The 27,926-nt window shown below is 38.8% G+C and overlaps 1 protein-coding gene and 1 long non-coding RNA gene across 12 annotated transcripts in view; both read right to left on the bottom strand.

The window, feature by feature from the left end:
• Nucleotides 1-27,926, bottom strand: part of Gria4 (glutamate ionotropic receptor AMPA type subunit 4) — a 361,933-nt gene that overhangs the window by 212,627 nt on the left and 121,380 nt on the right. The gene's annotated exons all lie outside the window — the stretch shown is intronic.
• On the bottom strand, nucleotides 1,644-27,417 carry LOC121135647. The gene is made up of 3 exons (XR_005872748.1): nucleotides 27,137-27,417; nucleotides 4,948-5,022; nucleotides 1,644-3,255 (listed from the first exon to the last, which is right to left on the bottom strand). It is a non-coding gene; the product is annotated as an uncharacterized LOC121135647 (long non-coding RNA).

Here is a 27,926-nt window from a genome sequence, read left to right on the forward strand (position 1 = left end):
TTCAGCTGTCTCTGTGGTTTCTCCAACATGGTCTTGGCCCCCATTGTTCATATGATGCTTCCTCCCTCTCTTCAACTGAACTCCAGGAGCTCAGCCCAGTGCTTGGCTGTGGGTCACTGCCTCTGCTTCCATTAGTTAGTGGATGTAGGGTCTGTGGTGATTATTATGGTAGTCACTAATCTAATTAAATGGGAAAGCCAGTTCAAACAGTCTCTGCACTATTGCTGAGAATCTTAGCAGGAGTCATCCTTGCGGATTCCTGAGAATTTCCCTAGCACCAGGTTTCTCCCTAACTCCTTCTATCAAGTTATACTTTTCACTGCTCTCCCCCTCCATCCCTCCCCCAGCTCAGTGTTCCTGATATCTCATGTTTCCATCCCCCATCCTCTCCCTTCTACTCCCCCCCCCCAGTTTACCCAGTAGTTTCCTTTCCTGGTGCCCTTCAGGTCTGCACTATTTTCTGAATGTCTCCCTTGGATTAGACTTTTGTAAAGTCTCTGCAGGAAGATTGTCTTGTGTTTTCTGTATACTTCATTAGTCTACCACAGCCTTGCCTAAATGGTCTGCCTTATGAACTGTCAATTGATTGGAGAAAACAATAATCACTACTGCTCATTTCCAATGACTCTCTACTTTGTATTATGAAGTTACAAATAATATTGATTTATTATCTTGGCTATGGATTTATCACAGAAAAAAATTTCAGACTCTTTTATATACAATAAAATAGACTTTGAATAATTCTGGAATTGAACTGAAAGATCAGTGTTCACTCATCTTTGGCTTGGAGAGAATATTAGTCCCCAGTCTGGGCAGACTTATTCTTTCAGGTTTAAGTCCTATGCCACAAACAAGAACTAAACCTTTAAACCAAGAATTATCTAAGCTTGATACAGTGGGATGCAGTATGACAAAATTGTATACCACAGGTTTGGCATGGATCATCTCCAAATCAATAAGGACCGGAATCGCTACTGAGCCCTTGAGCAAACAGATTTCTAAATGAACTAGCTGGCTGGAAAGCAGTTGAAAATGCAAGACTCCCAGGAATCTTCAGAGACAATTTTCACTCAACTAGAATTATTAGAATGAGCTCATTGATGAAACAGTATCCTAAACATAAAAATATGCATGTGCTCTTTCTACCACACTTAAGGTTTGAATTGGAATTGTCCTCACATAGTACATAAGTTGGCATTGGCTTTAGAGGTTCTGAAAATTCTAAAAAGTGGGGCTTAGTGGAATGTGACATCAATGCCTTTGAAAGTCATTACCTGATCTCTAATTCTCTCCTCGCTCTCTCTTTCTGACTGCCATGATATCAGCAGCTTCCTTAGGCTGTGACCGCCATTACGTTCAGTACCAGTCTCTGGAACTAAGAAACATTGGGCTGAACTTTCTGAAACTGTGACCTGTAAGGATTCAGGCATTATGCTGTCCTGCCCTTGTCACCTGGCAGAATGCACTCAGGCAGTACACTGGTCAACCCAGCATTCCGTGGTTGCATAGTCTGCATGCAGGTGCAAAGGACCCCTTTAAAAGACAGACCCCGCCCACTTACACTCTCTCTTCCTCTCTTTTTCTTTGGGGCAGACAGGACTTTTCCTTCTCCCTTATCTCTTCTATCTCTACTGTTCTCTCTCTCTCTTTGCTCTTTCCTCCCCTCTTCCCTTTCTAATAAAACTTCTCACTTATGTTCTGTCTGCCTGGCATATGCGTTCACATATTTGATCACACTTGTCTGCCGTGGAACCCTCCAAGTTCTCCCTTGTCCTTATCATAACATGACCAAAATGAGTCTTCTTCCTTCATGCCATTTCTGTCAGACATTTTGTTGTGATATCAAAAGCAACTAGGACAGAGGGGTTAAGTGGTCTCTGCCAGGTACTTTCACCAGAGAGTCTGGTGAAAACAACACACCCCATGAAGAGTGGTTTCCAAGTCAGAAAAACAATGCCTTTTTCTCTCTGGGGGTGAGTAGGGCCTTGAAAATGGTCTGTTTGCCTTCTCCTTGAAGGACAATACTTTCTGCTGTGCTTTCTCTTTGCTGAAAGTCTCAGTTGCTCCCCCACAGTGTGTTCGCAGTCTAATTCACAGAGGACCTGCTAGTGGTCTGATTAAAACTGCTGTTTTCATAGATTAAAGATTCTAACAGCTTTTCCTGTAGAATGTTAACAACATTACTCTTCAGCTTACCTTACCCAAAACAGAACTACACAAATCAAGCTCTGTTTGCTCTAATGAAAGGGTAGCAAGACTATCCCTCCTGAGTCAGAGGAGGGGTTGGTAGACTGTCATCTACAGGATGCTTGTTTGTCTGCCAGTCTCAGAACCTAGCCCTCACGCAAAAGTACCAAATTACAATTATAATAATTTTGGTTGAATGGCTAATTGATTATTCTTTAGTCCCAAAATTATGTTTTGTCTAAGTTTACCTAAGAAAACTCTCAAGAAGGAAAAATGGACCATGGAATGTTTAACCCCAGCTAATAGATCCGCACAGCAACTGCTACACATAAGGCTCAGGGAAAATCATCGAAGAGGTGGTGGAAAGATCCTAAGAGCCACAGGCTCAGGACATCTATAGTGAGATAATGTCCCCTAGGCATGGTGGGGAAAATGTACCCATGAAATAATATAGTTGCCTGAATTAGAGCATAATGACAATGCCAACTGAAATAGCAACATGGACAAGGAAATTTCCCGGATCTAGGCCCTGGATAAAGAGCTAAATGAAGTCAATGGTTGCTGAGAGAGGGATAATTAGTCTTTTTCTGGGGGCCATCATAGGTTATCCAACTCCCAAGTGGTTAGTACTAGGTATATGTACATATCATCAATGTTACATGAACACATGCACGTGTCTATATATGTATATACATGTAATGATAATAAATAAAGAAGAGACCATGAATCTGGGTGGATGGGTATGGGAGGGGTGGGAATGATACAGGTAGAGTGCTCATGTATGAAGTTCTTTAACCAACACTTAGAACTCTTTTTTATTCATGATTAGATAAAATTAATTTGAAAGAATAATGGAATGAATACTTTTCTCAAAGTAGAGTAATTACAACATAATATTCATTCTTGCTACATATGCTGACAATCTTGCAAGGGCCTGGTACCACGTGAAATGCCAGGGTGATGAGGAGCCAAGGAACTGATTGCTGAAGTGAGCCGTGGGCCCACAAGCATAGGAGGAGCATAGTCAGGAAGGGTGTCCAGGCACACGTACACTGCGTTCTGCTGATTCTGCAACATTTAAGCCAGCACTGAAATGACTATTTTGCTCTTCCAATGAAGCCTCACAAAATGCTGAATTTGAAGCTAAACACTACATGTTTTCTCAGTTATTTCTGCTGACCTTATAGTTTCACTTGTTAACAGACAGGTAAGATCATAAGTGCACACACACACACACACACACACACACACGCATATACACACACACAAACACCTTATCTTTCACTTACTTCAAGGTCTCTCATGTTTAATGCACTATTCATAAACCTTTTTAATATTATGGTTAAAATAACTTTAGTCCAATTTGCATTTCAATGATGTTAGGAAGAGCCATATGGATGATGAAGGTAGTTTTGGGGCATTGCTAATGAGCAGCTGTTCTGGTTGGTTGAATCTTCCCTTATGATGACCATTATTGAGTCTTTATATTTCTGAACTGGCTTTATACGCCTCTGAAAGGAATTCAGAATTATCCAAATGAATGGAGAGAGATCTGTCTGTGTGCAATTGGATAATTCCCAGTATAACAGCTGTGTGTTGCTAAGACAGAAAGTGACTCTGGAAATGAGATGATTTGACTTTGTGCTCCCTTATTGTGTGTTTCTATTTTTTCAAATGTTTGGAAACTGCTTACATTAAAATTGTTCTTTTTACTTGAATTCAAAATGCTTTCTTCTATGTCTGTGAACAGCTGAACATATATTTTCTTTACTTCCTTGACAGTCATGTATTTGAGAACACGAGACATAGTAAAGACATTTCTTCTGGGACTCTGCTATGCTTCATTTTATTCCATAACTGTAGAGGATTATACAGCAAAGCCTTAGTGGATCTTAACTGTGACTTATTAATACGCAGCTACTATTTTGTACTTTTGCATCTACATTGTTTTTCCTTAGTCCTAAGTGCCACCAGCAGTTTAGGGAGTTGAAAAATCAATCAGTAATCCCTGAATCCAAAACTCAAACATGAAGTAGGTCTGCTGGAATTCAAAGCTATTGACATTTCTTTAAAACATTGGTATTCCCCTCCCTATTCATGAGCAATTGTGCCAAATGTCTCTAGAGAAGAAGGGGAGAGTTTAAGAAGTACATGAACATGTAACAGTAACAGTGCCTACATGTATGATGCTTTTACTGCTTATTTATGTATTCAGGGTTAGGTAGCATTTCTCAAGCTTGAGATAGCACCGACTCCAAAGAGTATCTTCCGACTCTCAGGAGTGTGGGATCTCTGCACACATCACAGTAACATTGAAATCACATTCTGTTTGTTTTCACTTGGATGTTTTATAATTTGTTCTAATCTTTTATTATAATTGAGATGAAAGCACAAAATTAAAGTCCGAAAACTCCTTGCTAGAAAAATTTGGGATATAGAATATTGTTTCTGTGTAACTTTTAACATATTTTGAGGATAAGGAAATGGTTTAGTGGGTAAGGATGTATGACTTTTAGCCTTGACCAGATTTAGATCCTTTCCTATCCATATGCTATAAAGTACTCATTCCTTCAACTTGTCCTCTGGCTTCCATGCTCTCTCTCTCTCTCACTCTCTCTCTCTCTCTCTCTCTCTCTCTCTCTCTCTCTCTCTCTCTCTCTCTCTCTCTCTCACACACACACACACACACACATACACACAAACACCCATTAAATAAATATAAAAATAAGTCAAATATATCTTGGCAATGCATTTACTTACTTAGATATGTATCCATTGAAATGGCAACACTGGCTCATTTGTGAGATAAAATGTGCAATCATTATTTTTTTAATCCTGAAAGAATGAAGCACAGATCAATATGCATTCTTCTAGGAAGAAATTTTGAATGGATATTGGTTTGAACAGAAGTATGAAAACTCATAGTCAGACTGCTTACATCACTTTCAGGCAGATCATACAAGTCCCAGGCTCAGAAAGTGAGGCCTGTTATCTCCTGTCATTCAACCTTTGGAAGAGATGATTTTTCTTACATGTGCCATCCTCATTGAGATCTGTTTATTTCACAATTGACAAGCAATCCTGCCTGAGCTGCATCCTTAATTAAAAGTCCTCCCAATTATTTAACTGTAAATAATTCTGCAGTAAATAAATAAATCTCTCTTTGGGGGGTGGGGAGGGTTCTTATTTTGACTCTAGGCTGCAGGGTATGATTTATTTTTGAGTTTATTTAAACTTTAAAGATAAATAGGAATTACAGTGCATCATTTTGCATATTGAATTCTTGTGGCAATTGTTATTTTCAAAACAAATATGAGTTGAATTTCACATCCAGTTATAAATAAAAAGAGTATTAATGAGAGAACGTATTTGCTCCATCAAAAGCTACAGGTAATGCACTAAGTGTTGATTCCCACAGCAAAGATATCCAATGTAAAAGAGAACATGTTCCTGAAACCGTGTGTCAAAGCAAAGAGTAAACAGATTATCTACCTACAAATTTCATCTATTATTAAACAAAATTTAGCTGCTTAATCACAAAGGATGAAAGAATTTACATGGGAATGAAGGTGGTCCCCTAAACCAAATCTAAAGGTAAGTGGGATTGTTGGAGTCCACATGCTCAATGACAGGTGTGCCCTCTGTGGGGATCTCATGATCTGATATGGTATGGTAGAAACTTCCAGTGACAAAAAGGAGTCCTAAGGGAAATGTGGCTCCTTTCTGACTACCATTAACATTGACCAAAAGTTTGTGGGAGGCCTTAAATTATAAGAGATAAATGGAATTTTCATATTCCTGTAGTTCAGTACTAGCAAAGCTCAGCAGTTACCAGCAATTTGAATACAGGATCAGTTTTCAAGCTGATTCAAAATCACACCACACCTTTTTCTTCTTATATGCTCCTGTCAAATCTTATAATGTCTAATGAGATGAATCAAGTAACAATGATGTGTGGTAGAGGCTGAACATCTCCAGTTGTGCCATGTGTGTGTGTGTGTGTGTGTGTGTGTGTGTGTGTGTGTGTAAATGAAGGGTTTTACAAAGTGATATCCAGATGCTTTTTAGAATTACTGAGAATTGTTCATGTCTGTGGACTGAGCTGGTTGAGAATATGATCATTTTGAGAATGCTAGACTCTTCATTACTCTTGCTTATGCTCATTTCTTTGGTTTCATCTTGCAGAAGCTGTGTTACAAATTCCCCCATCAGCCTGAAAGCAGTCAAAAAAGTGAGGAAAAGAAAAATTTCACAGTTTCTGTCTCCACCACAGGTGTTCTCCATCTTGAATCAGGGAGTTGGAGGGAGGTCTCAGGGTACAGGGGAACTTGCTGCTCTTGAGGAGGAGCCAGGCTTGGTTCCCAGTATCTCCACATGGTGGTTCACAGCCATATCTAACCCCAGTTTTAAGGGGTCTAACCTTGGCTTCTGACCTCCCCTGGCACACAAGAGGTGTGCATATATACCTGTAGGCAAAACACTCATACACAAAACATAAATAAATCTAAAAAGTAAATGAGAATCTTGAATCACTTACATAGTCTTAATGTAATTCCTAAAGGTTCAGTGTGATTGAAATATTTCCAACAGCAACAGTGAAAGTAGATTATCAGATGTTAGCTTTACAAACCCAAGGACTCAGAAGTAGCAAGTTTTATTCAGTGTTATAGACAATGCTGAAGGGACTCTTATGGTTGGTGAGATCTAACATATCTGCTCTATGAAACGGGAATTCTTATTATTGTTAGACACATCTGACTCCCAGAATTCTGGTTGCTTTTGTTACGTGTGTCTGATGCTTCTGTTCTTTCTATTCATACCAGAATCTATATCATGCATGACTCATAGCCATACTTCTCTGATCTGATCAATAGTAAGTACAGGTGTGTCCATGAAAGAAACCATTCTACATCCATGAGGTTACTCTCAAATAAAATTGATTCATTTTCTCAGACTATAATGTGAGCTATTGCATATGAGTTTGAACACATTCCATCACTATGCTTGCTCTGCTATGATCATATTTGCATGTGAGTGTGCTTGGTTTAGTAAGATCATGTGGAACATGAGCTGAGATCTACACTATAAAACATTGAGGGGATCGAGTGCTTAGTCTGTTTTGGAATAGCTCTTCTTTACTTGGTGTTATTAAGGTTTTCATTTCAATAGAACTGGAAATATGCAGAGATGTCTCCAGGGATTTGTGCACAGCACACAGTGATCTCTTTTCCCAACTGCCTCATCAATGAAATCAAACCATTGTATTTATAATGAAAAAATATTAATAACAAAAACAGCACAATGTTTAAAATTGTCAGTGAAGACTACTGGTGAATACAGTTTCTTGGCATATTGAGGCCAATTGATTTTTTGGGGGGTGGGTAATTTAGCACACAAACTAATAATGCCTTCCTAACTCTGCCTAACCCTTAGTTTCTGTTATTTACATCTTTATGAAACTACTGTTTTCCTGACGCTTGTAAGATCTACAAAGTTTTACATTATCTATATGTCTGTTATTTCACCTAAATATCCTAAAGAATAACATTCCGCCCCACAGCTGCAGTGCCCCACTTCAGGTGAGCTTGCGTCCTCCTAGGGCCCAATCTGTGCCTATCACCTCCTCCCTAATTCTTCCTGGGTCTGCTAATTGCATCCAGTGGACCAGCCCAGACAGGAAGGACATGAGTTCTGCCACACCCCACTCTTGGCTCCCCCCACACCTGACATGCTCTGTTTCAGACAGGAAGGAGGAGATTCCTGACACACCCCACTCTTGGCTGCCCCTTCGCTCTGCTTGGGTGTGAGGAATACCAGGAGAAGCCAGACCATCTTGAGTTGCAGATGCTAAAGGCTTGGCCCACATATCCTACCAGGAGACCAGTGGAGACACAGAGACCCCACCTGCACCTACTCAAGAAGGGATGGGAAGACAATAGTATAAGAACACACTCAGCAATAGAAAGCCCAATATGACTCCAAAAGAATCTAGAGGCTCCACAACAGCAAGACCTGAAAAGCACAGCACAAATAAAGTAGAAGCAGCTGACCTTAAAATTATTTTATGAAGATGATAGAGACCCTCAAAGAGGAAATGAGATAGAAGAAAAACCAAAACTTCAACAAATATACAAATCTCTTAAGGAAGCTAAAGAAAACCAAGAAAAAAACAAACAAGTTAAAGAAACAACTCAAACAGTTCAGGCTTGAAAGCTGAAATAGAAGCAGTAAAGAAAACACAGAATGAGGGGACACTGGAAATCAAAAATCTGGGTAAACAATCAGGAACTACATATGTAAGTATAACCAATAGAATACAAGAGATGGAAGAGAGAATCTCAGGTGTTGAAGACTCATTAGAGGATATACAGACATCGACCAAAGAAAATCTCAAGTCCACCAAAATCCTAACACAAAATATCCAAGAAATATGGGACACCATGAAAAGGCCAAACCTAAGAATAATAGGTACAGAAGAAGGTGAGGAAATACAGTTCAAAGGTACAAAAATATATTCAACAAAATCTAGAAGAAAATTCCCCAACCTATAGAAGGTTGTGCCTATGAAAGCACAAGAAGCTTACAGAACACCAAATAGACTAGACCATAAAAAGAAGTCCCCTTGCTGCATAATAATCAAAACAACAAACTTAGAGAATAAAGAAATAATATTAAGAACAGCAAAAAAAAGGCCAAGTAACATATAAAAGTAGACCTATCTAAATTATACCTGTCTTCTCAATGGAAACTTTAAAAGCCATAAGGTCCTGGATAGATGTTCTTTGCTGTTACAGTAGTCTCCATGGATGCCAGCCCAGACTACTGTAACAGCAAAGCTTTCAATTACCATAGATGAAGAAAACAAGATATTCCATGAGAAAACCAGATTTAAATAATATATATCCACAAATCCAGTCATACAGAAAGTACTGGAAAGAAAACTATAACCCAACAAAGTACACTCACGAAAACATAGGCAATAGATAATCCCACTTTACCAGACACCAAAAGGAAAAAGGGATGGAAACCCACACACAGTAACACCACCACCAATAAATCCAAAACATACAAGATTCAACAATCAACGGTCATTAATATCCCTCAATGTCAATGCTCTCAACTTCAGTATAAAAAAAATTAGGATAACAGAATGGATACGAAGACAGAACCCATCCTTCTGCTTCATACAAGAAACTCATCTCAATGTCAAAGACAGACATTACCTCAGAGTAAAGGGTAGGGAAAAGATTTTCCAATCAAACGGGCCCAAGAAAAAAGCTGGTGTAGCAATCCTAACATCTACCAAATTAGACTTCAAATTAAAATCAATAAAAAGAGATGAAGAAGGGCATTTCATACTTATCACAAGAAAAGTTCATCAAGATAAAAATCTCAATTCTGAATATCTATGCCCCCAAAGCAAAGGCATATACATTTGCAAAGAAACATTACTAAAGCTCAAATATCACTTAAACCTCACACACTGGTAGTAGGAGACTTCAACACTCCACTTTCACCACTAGACAGGACCACCAGACAGAAACTTAAAAAAAGAAAAAGAAGTTATGGCCCAGTCGGGATTAACAGACATCTATAGAACATTCCATACAAGTACAAAAGAATATACCTTCTTTTCAACACCACATGGAACCTTTGCTAAAATTGACCACATAATCAGAAACATAGCAAACCTCCAAAGGTACAAAAAACTTGGAATAACCTCATGAATCATATCAGATCACCATGCTTTGAAGTTAGAATTCAACAACAACACAAATTGCAGAGACCCTCCAAACTCATGGAAATTGAACAATGCACAATTGCACCATCCTTGGGAAAGGAAGAAATAAAAAAAAGAAATTAAAGACTTCCTAGAATTGAATGAGAATGAAGACACAGCATACCCAAACTTATGGGACACTTTGAAAGCACTGCTCAGAGGAAAGTTCATAGCACTAAATGCCCAAATGAAACTAGACATTAGTTGCACCAGAGAATTAACAGCACAATTGAAAAACAAGCAAACTCATCCAGGAGAAGTAGATGCCAGGAAATAATCAAATTGAGGGCTGAAATCAACAAAGTAGAAATGAGGAAAACATCACAAAGAATTAATGAAACAAAGATTTGGTTCTTTGAGAAAATCAACAAGATAGACAAACCTTTATCCAAACTAAACAAAAGGCAGAGAGAGAGAGAGCATGGTAATTAACAAAATAAGATATGAAAAATCCAAGCCCAGCAACGATACAATTAAGAAAGAGAACTTCAGACCAATATTCCTCATGAACAATAATGCAATAATACTCAAGAAAATACTGGCAAATCTAATCCAGGAACACATCAGAAAAATCATCCACCATGATCAAGTAGGTTTCATCTCAGGGATGCGAAAATCCATCAATGTATCCACCATATAAACGAACTGAAAAAGAAAACCACATGACCATTACACTAGATGATGAACAAGCCTTTGACAAAATCCAACTGCCTTTCATGAATAAAAGTTTTGGAGAGACCAGGAATAACAGGATCTTACTTAAACATGATAAAAGCAATATACAGCAAACCGACAGCCAACATCAAATTAAATGGAGACAAACACAATGCGATTCTTACACAATCTGGAACAAAACAAGGCTGTCCACTCACTATATATCTCTTCAATATTGTACTTGAAGTCCTAGGAAATCAGGGGGATACAAATTGGAAAGGAAGAAATCAAACTATCACTATTTGCAGATGATATGATAGTTTACATAACTGACCCAAAAAACTCTACCAGAGAACTCCTACAGCTAAAAAATACCGTCAGTAAAGCTGCAGGATACAAAATTAAGTAAAAAAAATAAGTATCCATACTATATACTGATGATAAAGGGCTGAGAAAGAAATCAGAAAAATATCACCCTTACAATAGCCACATAGAGCATAAAATATCTTGGAGTAATGATAATCAACCAAGTGAAAGACCCTTGTTTCCTTAAAGAAAGAAGTTAAAGAAGATACCAGAAAATGGAAAAATCTCCCATGTTCTTGCATAGGTAGGATCAACATAGTAAAAATGGCAATCTATAGATTCAATGCAATCCCCATCAAAATCCCAACAGAATTCTTCACAGGTCTTGAAAGAACAACACTCAACTTTATATGACAAAACAAAACAACCCAGGATAGCCAAAACAATCCCTGTAATATAAGGGAACTTTCTGAGGCATTACCATCCTTGAATTCAAGCCATAGTACTGAAAATAGCTTGGTATTAGCACAAAAATAGACAGGTTGATAATTGGAATCAATTGAAAACCCTGCTATTAACCCACACACCTAGAAACATGTGATTTTTTTAACAAAGAAGTTAAAGTTATACAATAGATAAAAGAAAGCATCTTCAACAAATGGTGTTGGTGTAACTGGATACTGGTATGTATAAGACTACAGATAGATCCATGTCTATCGCCGTGCACAAAACTTAAATCCAAATGGATCAAAGACCTCAGCATAAATCCAGCCACATTGAACCTCTTAGAAGAAAAAGTAGGAGCTAACCTTGAATGAATTTGTACAGGAGAATGCTTCCTGAACATAACACCAGTAGCACAGACACTGAGATCGACAATTAATAAATGGGACCTCCTGAAACTAAGAAGCTTCTGTAAGGCAAAGGACACAGTCAAGTCATCAGGACAAAACGGCAGCTGACAGAATGGGAAAAGATCTTTTCCAACCCCTCATCTGACAGAGAGCTGATTTCCAAAATATACAATGAACTCAAGAAGCTAGCCACCAAAATGCCAAGCAATGCAATTAAAAATTGGGGTGTAGAACTAAATAGAGAATTCTGAACAGAGAAATCTAAAATGACTGAGAGACACTTAAGAAAGTGCTCAACAGCCCTAGCCATCAGGAAAATGCAACTCACAACAACACTGAGATAACATTTTACACAATCCAGAATGGCTAAAATAAAAAACACCAATGGCAGTCTATGCTGGAGAGGATGTGGAGAAAGAGGAACACTCCTCCATTGCTGGTGTGAGTGCAAACTAGTACAGCTACTTTGTAAATCAGTATTTCGGTTTCTCAGGACAAGGGGAATCAGTCTAACTCAAGATTCAGAAATTCATCTCTAGGGCATATACCCAAAGAATTCACGTTCATACAACAAGGATATATGTTCAACTATGTTCATATCAGTGTTGTTTGTAATAGCTAGAACTTAGAAGCAACCTAGATGCCCCTCAACTGAAGAATGGATATTGAAAACGTGGTACATTTACTTAATTGAGTACTACTCAACAATAAATAAATAAAATAAACAAAAAAAACAAAAAACAAAACAAAAAACCAAAAACAATGGCAAATGGATGGCATCCTGAGTGAGGTAACCCAGTCACAAAAAGACAAACATGATATGTACTCACTCATATATGGTTTTTAGCCATAGATATATGGACCAGCAGCTTACAATCCACACCGCCAGAAGAGCTAACAAACAAGGAGGACCCTAAGAGAAAAACTCATGTTTCCCTGAGGGGAGAGGAACCCCTGAGCAAATTGGGAGCCCAAAAGAGGGAGGGGCGGAGAGGAGAGAAGATGGGGAGAGGAGATTAGGAGAACTGAGACAGGGTAGAAATAGAAGAGGGCAAGAAAGGAGATGCCTTGATAGAGGGAGCCAGTACAGGTTTGGAGAGAGGTCTGGCACAGAGGGGATCCACAGGGATAATCACAACTAAGAACCTAGGCAGTGGTGGAGAGGCTGCCTTTCATGCCCTTCTCCTTTAATGAGATTGATGACTACCTTGGTTAGAGTCTTGACCCAGTAGCTGATTGAAGCAGAAGCAGACATCCACAGTTGAACACTGAGCCATAGTCCTGGAATCCAGTTGTGGAGAGGGAGGCAAGATGACCAAATAAACCTAGACAGAACAGTTGACCTGACCTAATGAGAGCACGGAGACCCTAGTCATAAAGCTGGGGAACCAGCATTGGACCAAACCAAGCTGTCTGAGTGTCTAGGAGGCCAAGACAGTCTATGGAACCTCTCACAGTGGAGCCAGAGTTTATTTCTAGGTCACAAATTGACTTTGGGAGCCCATTCCCTATGGAGGGATACTATTGCATCCCAGATACGGAAAAGGGAGCCTGCCTCGCCCTCCCCGCCCCCCCCCGCCGTGATTTGATTGACTTTGATGATCCCCCGTGGAGGGGCTCACTATTCCTGGGGACTGGGTGGTTTTAGGGGGTCGGTTGAAAGCATGGGAGTATGGGAGGGTGAGTGAATGAGGGGATGGAAATGTAAATAAGAGTGTTTCTAAAATAATAAAGTTGTTTTTTTTAAAGAATAACATTTCTGAAGCTCTTATTCTATCAGTGAAGTTATTGGGAAGGCTGGGGCAGCACTACCGCACTAGCTCAGGGAACTTGCTGTGTAAGCCTGATAAAAGTTCATTCTGTAAATTCCATGAAGGAAAGAATTGACTCTACAAATTGTGCTCAGACCTCCACATCTGTGCCATGGTCCTCCCGCGGCTCAGCCCCAGGCATACACACATTAATAATAATAAAACAAAGCACGTAATTAGGATGATGGGGTAAATGGGTTACCACATCTATGTAAGAATGAATTCAGATGGAACAGTTATGCCTTAAAATGAAGAGTGGGTATTTTTAGTCCAACGACTCAGGTTTTCTATTTAAATGAAATATGGCAGTGTGAGAGAAGATGAACATATATTAAATAGAAAAATTCTTGATGTTTGGGGAGTGACATACTCGAATATCTTTTATCTGCCACGATTTGTAATTTTATAAATCATTCTATTTAAATAAAAATTCTAGCTACTGAAGCATAGTATTAAAGGTCAAAATGTTATGTATTAGGAAGGAATATTGTCTTAAGTGTTTATACACCACCCTTCATTCCTTTACAATTACTTTTTTATGATCTTAAAATGAATTAAAGACAAATTATAAAGTAAGAATAAAGAAAAAATTAAAATTTCCTATATTCTTTATTACAGAAATAAGAACACTTAACATATGTTTTCTGTGTGCTCACGTGTTTGCATGCTAGATGTTAGCTGAGTTCTCCAAGAAGTATTCTTGGTTTTCTGCATGAATTAAACTACATAAACACATACGCACATGCATACATATATTTACGGACACACATTCACATACACAGGGAAACTAGTTTTCAATCATTTCAATTCATGTGATAACGTAGTTTTATTGAATTATGGTTGGTCAGTCAATTTTATTTTTGAATAGAAAATTTTGTAATATAATTGTCTTATCTGTAATTATTAGTTTTAGCTCTGGTTTTTGAATGCAGGGCCTTGTGTATGGCAGGCAAGCAGTCTACCAATGACTCGATTCCTCATTTTCTTACATCTACTTTTCCCTTCAGATATCTTCCTTTGTTTTCATAAGTGTTTCTTTTTCAAGGAGGGGAATTTTATCAGGCATTCAGGATTATACACATAAATAGTGACTGTGTTTTATAATATATTAGTCCAATGTGAGCAACTGTACACTCCTAAAATACACAGTTCTTAAACTATGAGCACCCATGACTGTTAGCCTATTTAAAAGCAAGTTTCCCTGATTTGATCAAAATAATGTAAGAATTTAACATTTAGAGATCATCCTGAATTATCTGTGTTTTTCTAATTGTAAACATATGCAGTGAAGAAGACTGTAACAAAGGAAGAGAAATTTAGAAATGCGAACTGGATGACTTTTGGAAGACAGAGGAAGAGGACCAGTGATACCATTGCATTCTTTATTCGTCACGCACTTTCTCATTGCCTCATCACCACATTCATGGGATTCCTGTCCACATGCCTTTTCTGCCCTCTGGTAAGTGGAAAATGTGTAATATTGCAGTCTTTACAAAAAATATTTGGTTTGTGAAATTTTGGTCATCTGTGTCTGACAGAACATGGGGACTCTATATATTAAGGGTAGGGTGGGTCAGAGCGAAGACCATGAATTTCTAATTTAAAAGAAGCATCTTTGAGTATGAGGGAAGCCATGGGCTCACTTGGAGGGTTAGCTTTGGAGGGAAAGGGTTGTTTCCTGATGGCAAGAGGGATTGACTAGGAGGAAACAGATAGAAATTCAGAGGATTTTGCTGTTGATAGAGTATAGAGGGTCTCATGGTGAAAGCTTTGATGTTATGCAAGCAGATACGAAGAGAACTAAGTAGAAAATTGTAACACGAATAATATAAATCCAGAGACAGATATTGGGGTTCAAAATTCAAGCTGAAAATCAGAGAAACAAAGCAGTCAAGCCAATAGCTCTTATCTCTACCAAACTGAAATGGCTATCCTCTCTCCTTGAATTCTCAGAGGCAAAAACTCCGAGTTCCTATCCCCTCCTGCCTTATATTCCTTTCTTGGCCCAGTCATATTACTCCTGTCTCCAACTCCCTAGTGCTGGCATTAATGGCTTGTGATCCCAAGTGCTGGGGTCAAAGACATGAGATCTAGTTCATTCTTGTGTAGGCCAGGGTGACTTTGAACTCACAGAGATGCATCTATCTGACTCCTGAGTTCAGAGATTAAAGATGCATGCCACAACTGCCTGGCTCTACAGCTTGCTAATGTGGCTGCTGGTATTAGAGGTGTGTATCACCATTGGTTGACCTCTATGTCTTGTGGCTAGTTTTGTTTACTGTACCCTCAGGCAAGCTTTAATAAATCATAATTAATGCATCACCGCAGAAAACATTCCACTTTAATATCTGTGAAAGCTTGGAAACACTTGTGATAGAGTTTAAGGGAATGAGTTTGGTAAGCAGAACAATCATTTGCCAGAACTGAGAGCCCAAGTCAGTTGTCAGGGAAACAAGCAATATTACTCTGTGCCTTTCTCATAGGAATACTTGACATTCTACGCTCAGAAGAAATTGGATGATTAGGTTTATTAGAGGATTAATGTTAAATTCAGGTGGTAGTGGTGCACACATTTAATTCCAGCACTCAGGAGGTGGACGCAGATGGGTATCTGTGAGTTCTAGGACATGCTAGTCTACAGAGACAGTTCCAGGACAGCCAGTGCTACACAGAATAAGCTTGTCTCAACCTCTTTCCTTTAAATGTTAAGTCTGGAGAAGTATGGATTGAAATGAAGTGTTAGTAAGTTTTTCTCTATTATGATAAAAATTGGGATTAATTAATTTACAAAGAAGGAGGGGTTATTTTGGCTCACAGTTGTGGAGATGTTTGTTAGTATGTAGATGGCTTGTTGATTTGTTAGTATGTAGACGACTTGTTGATTTGTTAGTATGTAGACGGCTTGTTGATTTGTTAGTATGTAGATGGCTTGTTGATTTGGGTGTGTGGTTGCCTATGATGGCAAAGCATGTGGAATATCAGAAGTCCTGGTGTCATGACCAGGAAGTAAGAAGTAAGAAGCAGCCCACAGAATGGGAAAAATAGTCACTAACCCCACATCTGACAGAGGGCTGATCTCCAAAATCTACAAAGAACTCAAGAAGCAAGTCTCCAAATCACCAAAGGATCCAATTAAAAAGTGGGCTGCAGAACTAAATAGAGAGTTTTCAATAGAGGAGTCTAAAATGGCTGAGAGGCACTTGAGAAAGTGCTCAACATCCTTAGCCATCCGGGAAATGCAAATCAAAACAACTCTGAGATACCATCTCACTCCTGTCAGAATGGCTAAAATCAAAAACACCAATGACAATTTATTCTGGAGAGGATGTGGTGAAAAGGGGACACTCCTCCATTGCTGGTGGGAGTGCCAACTGGTTCAGCCACTTTGGAAAGCAGTATGGAGATTCCTCAGAAAAATGGGAATAAACCTACCACAAGACCCAGCAACTCCACTCTTAGGCATATATCCAAAAGATGCCCATTCATACAACAAAGATGTCTGTTCCACTATGTTCATAGCCACTGTATTTGTAATAGCCAGAACTTGGAAGCAACCTAGATGTCCCTCACCCGAAGAGTGGATAGAGAAAATGTGGTACATCTACACAATGGAGTACTATTCAGCAGAAAAAAATAATGGAATCATGAGATTCGCAGGCAAATGGATGACACTAGAAGAAACCATCCTGAGTGAGGTAACCCAGTCACAAAAAGAGAAACATGGCATGTACTCTCTCATATATGGATTTTAGACATAGATCTGGGGAGTGCCAGCCTACAATCCTATGGCCAGAGAGTCTGGGAAACAGAAACTTCATTTAGTGGCTGGTTAAGTACTGAGCTGAACTCAAGAAAGCCAGTAACAGAGAGGGAGGACTGATGATCAAAGGGATTAAGACTGGGCTGGTTTAACCCCCAGAAACAGCTGACCAGACAAAGGTTAACTCTTGAATCCCAGGCATCAGCCTGGGAATCCAGCATGGGACTGATCAAGACCCCCTGAATCTGGGTGTCAGTGAGGAGGCCTAGGGAATCTATTGAGCCTTGGGCAGCAGATCAGTACCCATCCCAAGTATACACACGGTCTTTGGACTCCCATAGAACAATGTGAGGTGCACTCTCACCCTGAACTCTTGGGGAAGGGTCTAGGCCCTGCACTATATGAAATGACAGACTATGGACACCCCCATGGAGGGCCTCACCCTCCCTGGGGGAATGAGGGGATAACGGGGGGGGGGTTGGGGGGAGGGCACGGGAGGAGGGGAGGGAATGGGAGAGGGACCTGGAACTGACTTGTGAAGCAACCTCGTTTCTTATCTAAATTTAAACTGGAAAATAAAATATGAAAAAGAAAGAAGTAAGAAGTAAGAAGCTGGCAGGTTCCCATCATCTCTTGAGAATAAGTTTCAAATGACCTAAGCATCTCCATCAGGTTTCACCTCTTCAGGGTTCCACCAGGCTTCCGTTGAGTGAGGGATTGAGCCTCTAATACATAGGATTTTGAGACAACTTCTCAGATACAAACTATAGAAAATGATGAAATAAATTTTTGAAATACCTTGGATGAATATAAGAGAGGCTGAAAAGAATGACCAAGTACTCAAAGTTTTAAGAATGCATTTCTATGTATTTTGACAAATGAAGAGAGCACACATGCTGGTTAATAATTAAAGATACCAATTAATACATTTAGTTTTTTGCAACAATTTTTCAAGAAGAAAATATTTTTATTTGGAAACTAGCAAAGTCTGTAGAGCCAGTAACCACATCATGAATACCCATCCACAACTAAAAGCTGACTTTAAGTAAGGGGCATTAGAATTCAAGCAAGACATCAAAATGGATTTAACTCTCTGTTTCAGGATGCTAGGCATACCACAAACTCACAGCAAGCTAGAGCTAGTTAACATCTTTGTTCTACACATACCTGTCTATAATAAGGATAAATGTGTGAAATGAACATATTGATATTTTCACTAGCATATGGACTATGCGCTGAAAATACATAGAGGTTATAGGGATCCAAGATTTAATTCAAGTTGTGGTTTATATCTTGTTTTTTTATTTTTTTAAATCAAAGGAGACACCTTTAAAAATAAGATCTGGCTATGACTCCAAATGACAAATGTTGACTAAAGCCTGCCCACTCAATGATTCATGCAGTCTACACCTTCTTAGCACTTACATATGTGTTATATGATGCTCACTTTTACTTTTTTACACATCGTACTGTGACTTTTACAGATGATTTTTTGGTCACAAAATCTTCTATGATAGTTCAATGTTTAAAGCATGAACTTTAATCATGAATTAATGTATTTTAAAGTAACTATGGTATCACTTCATGTAGGGCACATTTTCCAAATTCTCATGTGGGACTTTCACAATCCAGTATGATCCAATTCCTGGTTGTGCTCATCCCATCCTCCTCATCCTCCTCATTTTCCCTGCCAGAATCATTCAACCTACACCCTCTCTTCCTAAGCAATAACTGAGTTATTTACTTGCACAATATGATAATGTTCTCTTTTAAAAAAAGACTCGTCTGTATTTTATATGAAGTCTCCCAGTCTATACCCTTGACTCAACTTAAATGCTGTCCTTTCTAAGGTTCCCTCTGAGCACAATGACCTGCAGAGGAAATGACCAAATACAGTTCTGTGGTTTTGCAGTGCCTCAGTTAGAGCATGGTTAGCTTCACAGGAGAATGGTATATACTTAGCATTAACCAAACACCAATTGTATGTTCTGTCTTCAACTTAGAGCTAGTGAATCAGAAGACAGTGCTCCTAAATGGCTCACAGTTCACTTGCTGGGTATTGTTTCATATTAATGTTGACTGCTCACAGTTCCTGCTCATCCCACCTCCTTGCTTCTTCCTTTTGTCTCAATTCCTCTCCCTTGGATACATTCTTTTTCTTTTACTTAAAAGCCTCCATTAACATCTTGTATGTTGTTTTGAATTCCACCCTCTACTTCGGATATGTCTTGTTCTCAAATTGGACTTTAAATTCTAACGTTGTCTCCTGTTTTTTCTTTTCTGTGCATATCTACAGCTTATATGTGAATTTACTAACTACAGAGCACACTGCAAATCTCTCACATGTATTTATATAATTGCACAGATTAACAACGCATTAGGAAATGGAGCCCCTTTCCCTTAAGCTTCTGTACATTATTTGATTTTATTTTTTCCCTGAAGGTTTCTAATATGATTTCCTTTTTATTTTTCTTAATTTTTCATTGACACCAAAGCAATGTTTAAATATCTCAAAATTTAATATTAGCCTCTAATGGCTATTTACTTCAAATGAACATTCTCATTGAAGACAAGTTTTTTTTTCTCCAATAGAGCAGCATTTGGAAGGAAACTGGCACATGCATATGTTTGACTCTCAGTAGTAAGCTTGGCAGCGCATCCCATGCTGGCAGTCCCCACTGAGCTTGCCTTGTCACTGCTGCCGTGTGCTCTCTGCACACAGCCAACACCTGTGACCACACAGTAGAGCCCACACGGCAGCTGCAGAACTCAGATGCCTACGCTGAAATAAACTCTTAAGAGGTGTGTGTGTGTGCGTGTGTGTGTGTGTGTGTGTGTGTGTGTGTGTGTGTGCATGTTTCAGGAACTATTAGTGTTGTCCAGTATGTGAAGTATTCAATTGTTCAGAGCCTGCTTTCCTATTATGCTCTTTGGCTGTTTCTGTTTTAATGTAAAGACGGGGGTTCTCATGGTAGAACAGAGCTGCTCATAACACGGATTCAGAAGTCCAACCCCCTTCAAGGAAAACTGTAACTGGCCACCATATCCCTGTGAGAGTACTTTACATTATCATATAAATGCTCCAAAAATCTCAGATATTACTTAAAATCTTCTTTTCCTGATCTATCTGATAATCCTTTTGATTTGTTTGCAGTTTTGCTTTATTGCTCATATTTCTTTTCAGTATGGTTCTTCACCCAAAATCCATACACAAGCCATCAATGTACATTGGGTTTAAGCTTGTCGAATTTAGAGCAAGTTATTAGAATATCCCCACCTCTATATCTTTCTAAACCATAACACAGCATTACCAACTGCAAAGTATGGTCTGAAACAAACATCAGTTTTCTTATCTAACTAAAGACAATTTGGCAAAGTGTGAGAGATAGCAGAAAGGTGTGAGTTTCGGTATGTTCTAAAAGCCAAACACAGCATGAATTATTCCTGAGCTTCTGAACCAATGTAAGCAACTGAACCAACCCTTTCCATGGTAACTATGAAGTGATTATGCACGCTCACCCCTTCATTATTCTTGTCAACTGTTTTCCCCATGTTAAAAAATGTGCAACTGAAACACACCTAATGTCCCATATATAATTCTAGACACTGAGAATATTTTAGTGACTAAACCAACAAATGCCCCACAACAACCGAGCCTGAATTAAATAAGTTAAGTGCAGAGAAAGAAGAGAGCTGAAATGTGTGGCAGAGAGAAGGAAACTGGGCAAGGGGAATGGGTAATGTCATGATAGACAGTAGAAGTATGCGAAAGGCAGAGGATGGGGAAGAGTGAAGAGTGTTATGGAGTGTTGTCTTGACTAAAGCACTCATGAACTCACAGAGCTCTGATTATCTACATATGCCATACACAAGATGGCAGCTGTCAACTTTCTACAATAGGTTTAAGAGATCCCGCACTTTCTGAGGAGCTGTGAGCAGTTGACAGTCTCCAGAGGAAAATGGTTTTATTCAGTGGCATAGCCATGAGTATGTCGTCCAAACTTCAGCAAAAAAACCACACCTGCACTTATTCATGTGACACTAATTAAACTCAGTGTATATCACACAAAAACAAACAAACAATGACATGTAAGTAGAAGGGGACTGGTGTAGAATTAGTCAGAAAGCCATTTCTGTGAGAAGACAGCTTTGAGTAATGATTTGGAGGAACGAAGGGAGAGAGATTGTCTTTCATTTGTGGAAAGAACACAGTGTGCAGAGCAATGAGAGTATGGCAAGGCACTGGAGATGGGTGTACCTGGCATGCTATCACAAGTACTTGGATTTTTTACTGAATGGTCTGCTTAAGGCACACTGGTTGATCTGTCTGGGTGAGGAGATTTACCATGGCTGTTGTGGTTTGGGGTAAGGACAGTGATGTAAAAATTCAGTTTGGTATAAGGGCAAAGTCTGCAAGATTATTTAGGAGACGGTGATAAACACATATTATAGGGCTAATGGGACCTTTGCCTTTAATCTACTTACCCAAGTTTGTGTGTAAATCATCAAAACATCAAAACAAACAACAGCTCATTCAAACACACAGATCCAATTAGGATTTTAGAAATAATTGAATTTATTTTATTATAGGAAGACTTGGTTATAATATTGCAATAATTCCAAGTTTAATGTAAAATATATAGATTGATAATTTATCATGAAACTTAAGGCACACACATACACACACACACACACACACACACCTTAAAATGACTGAAGTGATAGTCTACCATCTTGCATAATGTTTTACTTCAATTCAAATGTCCATATTAAATCATAGACACATAAATGCCTGAAACATTTTTTGGAAACAGCTTTCTTTTCCACAGACCTATTTCATGCAGAAAGGTAAACAAACTTGGTTTGATATTTTTAAATAAAGGGTTTGGTCAGACCTATGAGTCAATGGAACCCTGAAGATCTGCAAATAGTATTTAAGTGGGAAGTGTTGCATCCTACTTACCCCATCATCAACAGAGTATTCCATTGTAAATGGCAACTTAGATCCTCCTAGGTCAAAAAAAGTGAAAATCCCTATATTGATGATACTAAAGTTTAATAATATTGTTTCCACAGCTTCTACATTCACATCCTTTTACAAAATAAAATAACAAACTTCACACATATTTAATGAATTGTTTTTATGAGTAATTTTGAAGATATGTTAGCATTATGTAAATTTGTTATTTAGCAATGAATTCATATATTCTACATGTATCTCATAGACTTGAATACCTTTCCTATATAAGATGACTCTATTTAAGTAATCAATTTTCAACGAAGAGTCTAAACTAAGAATTTTCAAAGTTTTCTAAAGGATCAGCTAGTAAATATTTAACATTTTAAATTATTTTTTATAAAATATATTTTGATGCTGTTTTCCTTCTTGAAACTCTTCCAGTTCCTCCCAGCTGACAACCAACTTCAAAAAAAATAATGGAAAATAAAAAATACAAACTAAAAAAACCAGAACAAACAAAAAGCACACAGTAAAGCAAAAAGTCCTTTTGTATTGGCCAATTACACCTGAGCATATGGTCTGCTGGGAATTTGGTTAATATACCCAGTGATACTGTATTTGAAAAAATGATTTTTTCCCTTTCCCAGTAGAAATCAGTTGTAAGTAGCTCTTGGTTAGAGGAGGCACTTCCTGTCTAGTTCCCTTTCTTTTTAAAAAATTTTTATTTTATTACTTTAATTTTATATAACTTGTTTCACATATCAATCCCAGTTCCTTCTCCCTCTCCTCCTCCCGCACCCCTCCACCATCCCCCCCCAGCCTCCCACCCTATCCGCACTTCCTTCCACATAGGGGATATCTAAAGTCTGTCATTTCACTCAGGGCAGGGTCCAGGCACTTCCCTAAGAGTCTAGGCTGAGAGAGCATCCCTCTTTGTGTTATGGACACATGAAGTTCGTTTGTATGCCGGGTATAAACACTGATCCACTGATCCACTGCCCAGGGTCCCATAGGTTGCCCAGGCCTCCTCACTGACTGTCACACTATGGGGGTCTGGATCAGTCCCATGCTGGCCACCCAACTGTCGGTCTGGGGTCCAAGAGCTCTCCCTTGTTCAGATCAGCTGTCTCTGCTGGTTTTGCCAGCCCATTCTTTGCGAATTTGCTCATCGCTCCTCTCTCTCTGTCACTGGGTTCCATGGGTTCAGTTCAGTGTTTAACTGTGGGTGTTCACATCTGCTTCCATCAGTCCCTGGATGAAGGCTCCAGGATGGTTATAGACATCAAGTTCATTATCAGGAATGGGCATTCAAGGTGGTCTCTCCACTATTACTTAACAAAGAATTCAAGAAGCAAGTCTCCAAAACACCAAAAGATCCAATTAAAAAGTGGGGTACTAAATAGAGAATTCTCAATAGAGGAGGCTAAAATGGCCAAAAGACACTTAAGAAAGTGCTCAATATCCTTAGCAATCAGGGAAATGCAAATTAAAACAACTCTGAGATACCATCTCACTCCTGTCAGAATGGCTAAAATAAAAAACACCGAAGACAATTTATGCTGGAGAGGATGTGGAGAGAGGGGAACACTCCTCCACTGCTAGTGGGTGTGCCAGCTCATACAGCCACTTTGGAAATCAGTATGGAGATTCCTCAGGAAAATGGGACTCAATCTACCACAAGACCCAGCAATTCTACTCTTAGGCATATATCTAAAAGATGCAAATTCATAGAACAAGGACATCTGCTCCACTATGTTCATAGCAGCATTATTTGTAATAGCCAGAACCTGGAAGCAACCTAGATGCCCCTCAACTGAACAGTGGATAGAGAAAATGTGGTACATTTACACAATGGAGTATTACTCAGCAGAAAAAAAACAATGGAATCTTGAAATTCGCAGGTAAATGGATGGCACTAGAAGAAACCATCCTGAGTGAGGTAACCCAGTCACAAAAAGACAAACATGATATGTACTCACTCATATATGGATTTTAGACATGGATCAGGATAGTGCCAGTCTGCACTTCCACTGACAGAGATTCTGGGAAACAGGAAATAACCTAAGAGAGATATGCATGGTACCCCAGGGAAGAGGAATGAGGCAAGATCTTCTGAACAGATTGGGAACATGGTGAGGGGTAAAGGGGAGTGGGAGCTGGGAAGAAGAGAGGGGGACAAGAGGAAGAGTGAGCACGTCATGGGGGAACAGGAAGGTTGAGTGGGGGGTAGAATAGGAGGAAGAGGGAATCATAGGCTAGAAGGCAGATCTGGCACCAGTGAGACCTCTAGTTCCCTTTCTTGATGCTAAGTTTTTGTTGGACTTGAGCCTGTGCAGTGTCTGTGCATGCTGGCACAGTCTCCGGCTTCATGTGTGTCAGTCCTGTGTCTGGAATTCATTGTCTCCTTGGAGTCATCCACTACCTCTGTCTCTTACCATATTTCTTCATCCTTTCCCACACAAATCCCTGATCCTTGAGAAGAACAGTTTGATAAAGACACTGTGTTAAGGGTAGAGTGCTCCAGAGTCTCTCAGTGTCTGTACACTATACAGCCATGCCTCTGTGTTAATTCTTGTTTACCGCATGAGGAAGCTCTTCCGATGAGGACTGAGTCATGCTCTGTTCTACATGGAAGCTATACATTATTATATTGCTGTTTTCAGCTTTAGATTTCTTTGGGTTAATAGTCTCCATTGTTAGAAATCAATTCCACTATATCACTGGAAAAGCAGACACAGAAAACACCTAAAGGTTGGGTGTGATGTGTTCCAATAAGATTTTTGTTTACAAGAAAGAGATGCTAGTCAAAACTTGTCCCTTGGTTGTAGTTTAATGACTCTTGTTCTAGAGACCAAATAATTTCAGTTAAGAAAATGCATGGGGGTGGGGTGTATGGAGAAATGACTTTGATGTTAAAAGCACTGACTGCTCTTCCAGAGGACCAATGTTCCATTTTCAGCACCCTCATGGCAGCTCAGAATTGTCTGTAACTCAAGTTCCAGGAGACCCACCACCCGTGGGAAAACACCAGTGGACATTAAAAACAATGAAAAACCAGAAAAAAAACCAACCATCCAATTAAACAAACAATAACTGAAAAGACAAATTCTATTTATGGAAACTTGAGTGTGGAGTCCCAGGTATGACTCTGTGTGTCAACCTTCCCTTCCACAGTGATTTCTACACTTTCACCAGAGGAATATGTTTACCAACATACAGGGGCCCGGGCGTTTCCAGAAGCAAACTGACCTAACACATGTATGCAAGACTTCCATATTTTAACTCGTGCCATTATGGTTGATATACTTTGACTATTGTTATTTCTTGAATAATTCAACAGCTTTAACTTTGATTGTACAGAATATTAGAGAGGAATTCTGATATCTTTCTCTATGTCAAAATAGAAAAACCTTAGTTACATTTATTTCACTTTGCATCTTGTCAATCTGTACCAATTGCAGCTGCATAAGGGGCCCTTGCTAACTTGGGATGTTCTTTGTACCCACTTATAATGCTTGTGTTACTCCAATGGTCCTTTTCTCAGGATGCCTTGGCCCTGTATGGACATATGTCACCACTGGTCCTGTGCTTCTGTGTTTGATGAATACCTTTGCTATTGTAATGTCTTACCTAACAGCTTAATTCTGTTACTGTATAGCTATGTTCTCTTGAGAAATAGTAAGCATAAAGCCACCTACTTTCCATGCTTTTAGACAAGAAATAATAGTTTTCAGTCCAGGCACTAGTAAGAGATCTGTTTTGATTAAAATAAAATTTTGAGGTGTTTCGTTTCATCCTTTGCTGTTTACCCCTTCAAAAATTACTGGCTTTTCCCCACTGCAGTGATATGCACCTACCACCGATAGCCACAGGTTACCCCCAGTCTTGTCCTCTCCAATAAGTAACCGCTTAAGAGAATTACAACCTTGAAATATTTGATAAACTGGGTATGGTTTCTGTGAAAACTAGCACATTTCTTTTGGGGAGGGGTATTTCTAATATAAATTTACTTTAAAAGAGTGGTTTTTAGAGTTAACAGACAGGCAGATTTTGATTTTGCTAGATTTTTTGGTATTTACTTAAAACATGGTCTTTCTTTGTTGACCTTGAACTTACTATGTAGGCAAGGCTAGCCTGGGCTATCATTCTCCTGCCGCTAGTTCCTAAGAAGAGGCCTACAGGTGTTCACTACCAGGCTTGGAAATTGTATAATTTTATAAGGATTATTTTCTGTATAATTGAGTGAATACTGGTGAATATATTGAAGATAATTTAAAATTCGAAAAATTATGTAAGTGGAATGGTTCAAGTAAGATATATTTCATGGGGGAAAATCTACAGAGACATTAAGATATTTCACTATGATCTATGTAAAACTACCAAAAAAGAACAGCATTAGTGTGCATCTGTGACAAATGTTCATGTTAATTTCAGATTATGTTCATTTTCTATTTCTGAGGTGGCACTTCAAGGTTGTGTTTAAGGTATTTTAAGAGATTTACAAAGAGAACAGATTTTTAAGTGAGTCATAATTCAAATATTCCCTAAGTAAAAATTGACTGAAATGTTTCTCTTACGTATTCTCTTAAAAATTCATCTATGGAAGGCTAAATAGTTACCAATGAAATGAAGGAGTGCACTATGAAAATACACAGAAAATACTTCTTGGTTTAGCATCATTTTTAGTTAAGGCTAAATAGTCTTCCACAGTGTGATGTACAGTACATTCTATGCTCACAGGAAATACCCCACACTATGGCACTGCTTTTGGTGAGGTGTGGGCATATCACCTGGCAAGTCTGTAACATAATCTTAGTGCTTTACCTGTCACAAAATTCTTCTATCCACCTTTCAAATTGACAGCCCAGGCTTAGCAGCAGTAAAGATGACAACTGAGTTCATTCTACAGTAGAGCATGGTTCTTATGCCCTTAATCTTTTTCATTAAACAGAAAAACATTCTAGAACTTTGGAAAATAGTGACAGCATAATATTTTATGTGACAATGATAACTTTTCTTGGATACTAAAATCCACCTTATTAATACCCCAAAGTAAAGATGAAATGGTTTATTTTTGAGATAGGTTTTTTTTCTCTGTAACTTTGGCTGTCCTGGAACTCACTCTGTAGACCAGGCTGACTCAAACTCAGAGACCTGCCTTTTTCTGCTTCTGAGTGCTGGGATTAAAAGCATGCACCACCACAAACCAAGAAAAGATAAATGGTAAAAAGAATCCTGGATGACTGTCATGGATTGAATAGACTTGTTTTGAATTTTGTCCCCTAGATATCCAGGAGTTTTCAAGAGGTTATTCAGCAAGACCCTCCATGGATCTAAGATGATCTCTGCTAAGGCGGTCAGTCTTTACTTCCAATTCCCAATAAGTCCATCCAGCATAGGATCCTGTCAAGCCCAACCTCTTCCCATCCACAAAACTCCATAAAACACTTCACTTCCATGCTTGGGTCTCTGCTACCTGGTCTGCTTTCTTTGCTCATTCATACTTTCATAGACATTTTGATTATTTCTGCTTCCTTTGTGTCCCCCACAAAGAGCATCACAGTCTTCTATTACTTTGGTCATGAATTTGCCCATGCCTTTTAGAAGATGCTGT

This window comes from Mesocricetus auratus, unplaced genomic scaffold, assembly GCF_017639785.1.
Source record: "Mesocricetus auratus isolate SY011 unplaced genomic scaffold, BCM_Maur_2.0 Super-Scaffold_100040, whole genome shotgun sequence".
Lineage (NCBI taxonomy): Eukaryota > Metazoa > Chordata > Mammalia > Rodentia > Cricetidae > Mesocricetus > Mesocricetus auratus.